A 6000-nucleotide genomic window follows, 5' to 3' on the forward strand; every position below is an offset into this window, starting at 1 on the left:
CCTTCTTCGGCAGTTAATTGTAACCACTTTGAAACATGATAGCGCATTGTAAATGTTACAGTTGGTGGTTTGTGAGTATGAATTTGCGGTACTGAACGTCCTGCATAATAATTGACTCGGAAGATTCCCCTACAGAACAATGGAACTTGAAGAAACATCCTTATCTTCTTACTCAGCCTTGAAATCGAAACAAAACGTGCATTTCTTGACGGACGCACTTCCTGTCAAGCAGTGACATGACGCATGTCAATCATTACAATGATGCATCTATTTGGATTGTTTCACCAAACCCTAAAGTAGTGGGATACACTTGATTGGGGAACTAAATGGGACTGTGCTGGAACTGGAAGAACTTGAACTTGAATAATGAATGAAGAATGAATGCACCGCCACCGACATATGCTAACAAGGCAGGTGCCAAACTCTTTGGGTGAATATGACTTCCCATAGGTTCCAAGCACAATCACACGCTCGAATTCACCTTACTTTATTGGTTACAATGGGAGCGGCAATGCCGCCTACCAATATAAATTTGCAAACTCTGCAGTTCGTTTGAAGGGGACATTGCGTTCATTCTTGGATACGTCTGGAACACGAACACCAGCGCTTAGTCTTGCTACCGCTAGCCTGAAGGAAAATCAAATCATTGGCCTCCTCAAAAGAAAGACTACGTGCTGTGTAATAGAAACAATGACAGTAATGTCTCTGAAGCTGAGGCCCAGTGGAAGCCATCAAGAAGAGAAGTCCCCTTGTTTAAGATGTGTTTTTTAAAAAAGCTAGTAAATGCTTGTTATAGATGCAGTAAGTTTTAAATGAAATGAAATTGAAAATCGCTTATTGTCACAAGTAGGCCTCAAATAAAGTTACTGTGAAAAGCCCCTAGTCGCCACATTCCAGTGCCTGTTCGGGGAGGCTGGTACGGGAATCAAACCGTGCTGCTGGCCTGCCTTGGTCTGCTTTCAAAGCCACCGATTTAGCCCTGTGCTTAACAGCCCCAAGTCTTTATGTAATTTAAGAGCTGTTAATGCTCAATCATATTTACACCCAGCCTCTACGCATCATGGGAGGAATATCGTCAATGCCTATTTCCGGACGATCTTCTGTTTGGCTTCACAGGCAATACCTTACAAGAAAATGGCAAACTTGCCATGTGACACTTTATTAAGTGCCTCTCAGAGGTCCAAAAACACTATTAAACTAATTACACGAAGCAAACCTCTTTTTTGCCTTTTGAAATACAATAAAATCAGTTGAACACGATGTGCATTTACATATATTTACCCTTGAATGATCCGTGGAGGCTTTCGTTCATATATCCACATTTAGCCCAGTGGTTGTTTCGGATATTTTTGCGTAAAGCATTCGCGAATGCTCGGAGCCTTTGTGCAGTATTGGCAAAACCCATTCTGAGGAAGGTTGCAAACATTATGATGCGCCTGACCTTGTGCACCGCCTGTCTCTTTACGTGGATACCGAAGATAATGGTCAGCCGCGCTAAAATGTCGAAATTTACTTTCCAAACTATCTTCGGTTGCATTCGTTATGATATGGTGGGTGCTAATTGCCAGGCTGATCGCTCAAAAATGAAAAATTTGGGAGAAGCAGTCGCAACTATTTGCCATTTGTATTTTATATTGAAAATGTATCGGAACTGGCGTCAGGAGCCAGAATTCCAAACCGGCGAAATTTCAGAGATGAAAATTACAGATTTATTTGAAAGATTACATTTTAACACACAGGATTACACTCACATAGTTGACCGTAGGTCTACAAAAAAAAGCAGAAATATTTCTGCTTAATACAAATCAGAGATGAACACCCCTCCCAGGCAAAAGACCGGGTAGATTTTCTTCATAAATATTTGGGTAAGATTATCACAAACATTTTTGTTGTTAGATTGTCTCCGAGGCTGGCTTCAAGCTACTTGCTTCGCATACCTAGTTTAACACAAATGCTGAACACCGACATGACTTGCATGTCAATTTAAACTGTTTGTTCTAATTGTGTGCTGCTAAAATGGGCGTAGTCATCAGAAAAGTGCTGAAACTGTCGAATGCAATCTGAGGCGCTGGTGTCCATTTATATTTCTTATTCTTTGTTTAATGGTTCAGTCAATGGAGCAACCGCACTGCTAAAATTTGACAGAAAGTTTCCATAAAACCCACTCTGGCTTAGAAATCTCAATACTTTCCATTTCGTTGCAAGGACTGGTAATTTTACGATTGCCTTTAATTTCACACCTCGTGGGGCCAATTGACCATTGCTGAATTGTGTTATCCAAAAATGTTACTTGTCTATTCACAGATTCACTCCCAGCCAAGTTCACCACCTAATTAACTTCGTGCAGTCAATCGAAGGGTTCTTCTAAATGTTGTAAATGCTCCTCAATATTTGATTCAACACCATCAAGTCGACAATGCCAACAACTGTTTCCTTGTCTTACTTATCTTCTTTTCAGATTCACTCTAAACTTTCCATCACAAGCCTCATCATCACTTAAATTTTCAACCTGAACATTGACATAGACTGGTGTATTCATATTTATCTCCTTGTTGCTGTGAAGCACGCTGATGTTAAATTCGAGCGTGTCTCAGAACCTAGAAGGGTAACTTGGAACACCCGTCCGTACAGGCGCGTGCGTTCTTTCGGTGACACAGTGGTTAGCACTGTTGCCTCACAGCACCTGGGACCTGGATTCGATTCCCGGCTTAGATCACTGTCTGTGCAGAGTCTGCAAGGTTTCCCCGTGTCTGCGTTTTAAAGTCGTGAACTGGGAGCCAGTCAAGTGGGCTAGATTAATCGGATGTTGTCCACCTTCTTGGCTATTGTTAGAGCTGCATTCAGCGAGGCAAGTGGTGAATATTCAATCATAGTCATAATTCATGAATTATAAAATGTGGACAGGATTTGAGGAGTCATGAGCTGGGGTTTTCGCCTCAACATTCGAACTCGCTGACCTGCTCTTTTAGTCAGGGCATTTTTACGGCTGATCCAGTTTAGGTTCACGTCAATAGTAACCCTGAGATGTTATGTGGGTAAACAGTGATGGCAATGCTGATGAATGTCAAGGGGAGATGGTTAACATTTCGCTTGTTGGAGAAGGTCCTGGTCTGGCACCTGTACGGCAAAAACGTTACTTACCAATTATTTGCCAAAGTATGAATATTTGCCAGCTCTTACACTTTATGATCACGGACTGTTCCGGAATCTGAGCAGTTGCAGGTTGTGCTGAAAAGTCATCAGTGAAAATCCCTGCTTCTGAAATAAAGATGACTGGAAAGTCTTTGATAAAGCAGCTGTTAATTGTGGGGTCCAGGAAATTACTCTTCGGAACTTGTTCAGAATGTTCTGAGACTTGAGATATGCGATCGTCTTCATCTTCATCGTCCTCTGTATGAATACAACCAGTGGAGAGTTTTTCCCGATTGCCATTGGTTCCAGTTTTGCTGCAGCACTTTGACGTCAAGTTCAGAAAAATGCTGTCTTAATTACAAGGGCAGTCAGTTTCATCTCACCTCTTGACTTCTGCTACTTTGCCCAGATTTGGGCCAAAGCATTAATTAGATCAACAGCAGAATGGCCCTGGCGGACGGCAGACATAGGGCGAAATTCTCCCAAAACGGGAGAAATCGTCAAACTGCCGTAAAACCCGGGCGGGTTTTACGGCATCACGCCCCTTCCCGACGGGGGACCGATTCTGGTCCCCCGTCGGGGCTAGCAGCCCGACGTCGGAGGCTCCGACAAGTCGGGCTTAACGAAAATCGTTAAGCCCGCTTGTCGGACTTAGCGCCGGCTGACGCGTCATATGACGTCAGCCGCGCATGCGCAGGTGGGAAGACTCCACCCGCGCATGCGCGGGTGACGTCATCGCGTTTTTGCGCGAAATCCGCGCATGCGCGGTCCGGGTTGCCCCTCAGCCGCCCCGCGTATTGATACTGCGGGGCGGTGGAAGGACAAATAGTGCGCGGGCATCGGGCCCGCTGCCCGCGATCGGTGGGCACCGATCGCGGGCCCATGGCACCCTTGGCACGGCCGTGGTACTGCCGTGCCAATCGGTGCCATGGTTATTTTTTTCCAGGTGGTCACGACGTTTTTACGAACGGCAGGACCAGGTGTGTTTGCCGTTCGTAAAAAGGTCGTAAAGGGCTGGGACTTCGGCCCTTCTAACAGCTGTGAATCGCTGCCGGCCGTAAAAAAACGGCGGCAGCGATTCGTGTCGGGATTTCGGCGGGGGGGGGGGGGGGGGAGAATAGCGGGAGGGCGTCAAAAAAGTCGGGAAGGCCCTCCCGCTATTCTCCCACCCGTCGTGGGGGGGGGGGGAGAATTTCGCCCTTAGTTCGAGAGAGAATTGTGGGGAAGTGTGTGGTGATGCAATTACAGAATCACAGAATAATACAGTGCAGAAAAGGCCCTTCAGCCCATCGAGCCTGCACCACCACATGAAAGGCCAATGATCTGCCAATCCTAATCCAATTCACCAGCACTTGGCTCATAGCCTCGAATGTTAAGACGTGCCAAGTGCTCATCCAGGTACTTTTCAAGGGTGTGAGGTAACTCGTCTCTACCACCCTCCCAGGCAGTGCATTCCAGACCAGCAATACCCTCTGGGTAAAAACGTTTTTCCTGAAATCCCCCCTGAACTTCCCGCCCTCACCTTGAACTTGTGTCCCCTCGTAACCTTGTGCCCCCCTTCAACTAAAGGGAAGTGCTGTTCCCTTACACCCTGTCCATGCCCCACATAATCTTGTACACATCGATCAGGTCGCCCCTCAGCCTTCCCTGCTCCAGCAAAAAGAACCCAAGCCCATCCAACCTAGCTTCATATCAGAAAGGTTCTATACCAGGCAATATCCCGGTGAATTGCCTCTGTACCGGCTCCAGTGCAATCACATCCTTCCTAAGGGTGGCATGGAAACACACTGGTCAGGACTGTTGTTTCACAGCGTCAGGGTCCTAGGTTTGATCCCGGCTTGAGTTACTGTATGTGCGAAGTCTGCCTGTTCTCCCCATATCTGCATGGGGTTCCTCCGGGAGCTCCGGTTTCCTCCCACAAGTCCTGGAAGATATGCTCTCAGGTGGATTAGACATTCTGAATTCTCTGTACCAGAACCGACACTGGAGTGTGGAGTGTGAGTACTAGTGGATTTTCATAGTAACTTCATTACAGTATTAATGTAAGCCTACTTGTGATACTTATTAAGATTATTCTAATGTGTTGACCAGAACTGCACACAGTACTCCAGTTGTGGCTTCACCATTGTTCTATATAACTCCAACATGACCTCCTTGCGTTTGTAATCTATGCCTCGATTGACAAAGGCAAATATACATATGCCTTTTTGAACACCCTATTAACCTGCCCTTCAGTCTTTAGAGATCTATTTACAAACACACAAAGGTCTCTTGGCTCCTCAGAACTTCCCATTGTGGTACCATTCATTTAATATTCCATTGTCAAATTGGTACTTCCAAAGTGTAACATCTCACACTTTTCAGGATTAAATTCCATCTGCCACTTTTCTGCCCATTTGACCATCCCGTCAATATCTTCCAGTAACGCAAGAATCTCAGCCTTACTGTTAACCAAAGGGCCTTTGTGTCATCCGCAAACTTACTGATCCCACTCCCCACATTGTCATCAAAGTAATTTACATAACTGACAAAGTTAAAGAGCAGGGCATTTATTCAATGGTGAGCTGGATGGAATTGTGCCAGCAAAAGATATTTAAACATCTCAGTACAGGAACCATTATAGCCTGTGGATAAGTAGGAGATGAATGAGAGTTTGCCCAGACTCGCACAGATGCAGAGTCCATTAATCTTCTTCTCAGTATATTTTATTTTAGTTATTATTGTCACATGTATTAGTATACAGTGGAAGTATTGTTTCTTACATGCAATATAGACAATGCATACGGTCCATAGGGAAGGAAGGGGAGAATTCAAAATATAATGTTACAGTCAAAGCTAGGTTGGAGAGAAAATATCAATTTACTACGA

Source organism: Scyliorhinus canicula, chromosome 13 (assembly GCF_902713615.1).
Source record: "Scyliorhinus canicula chromosome 13, sScyCan1.1, whole genome shotgun sequence".
Lineage (NCBI taxonomy): Eukaryota > Metazoa > Chordata > Chondrichthyes > Carcharhiniformes > Scyliorhinidae > Scyliorhinus > Scyliorhinus canicula.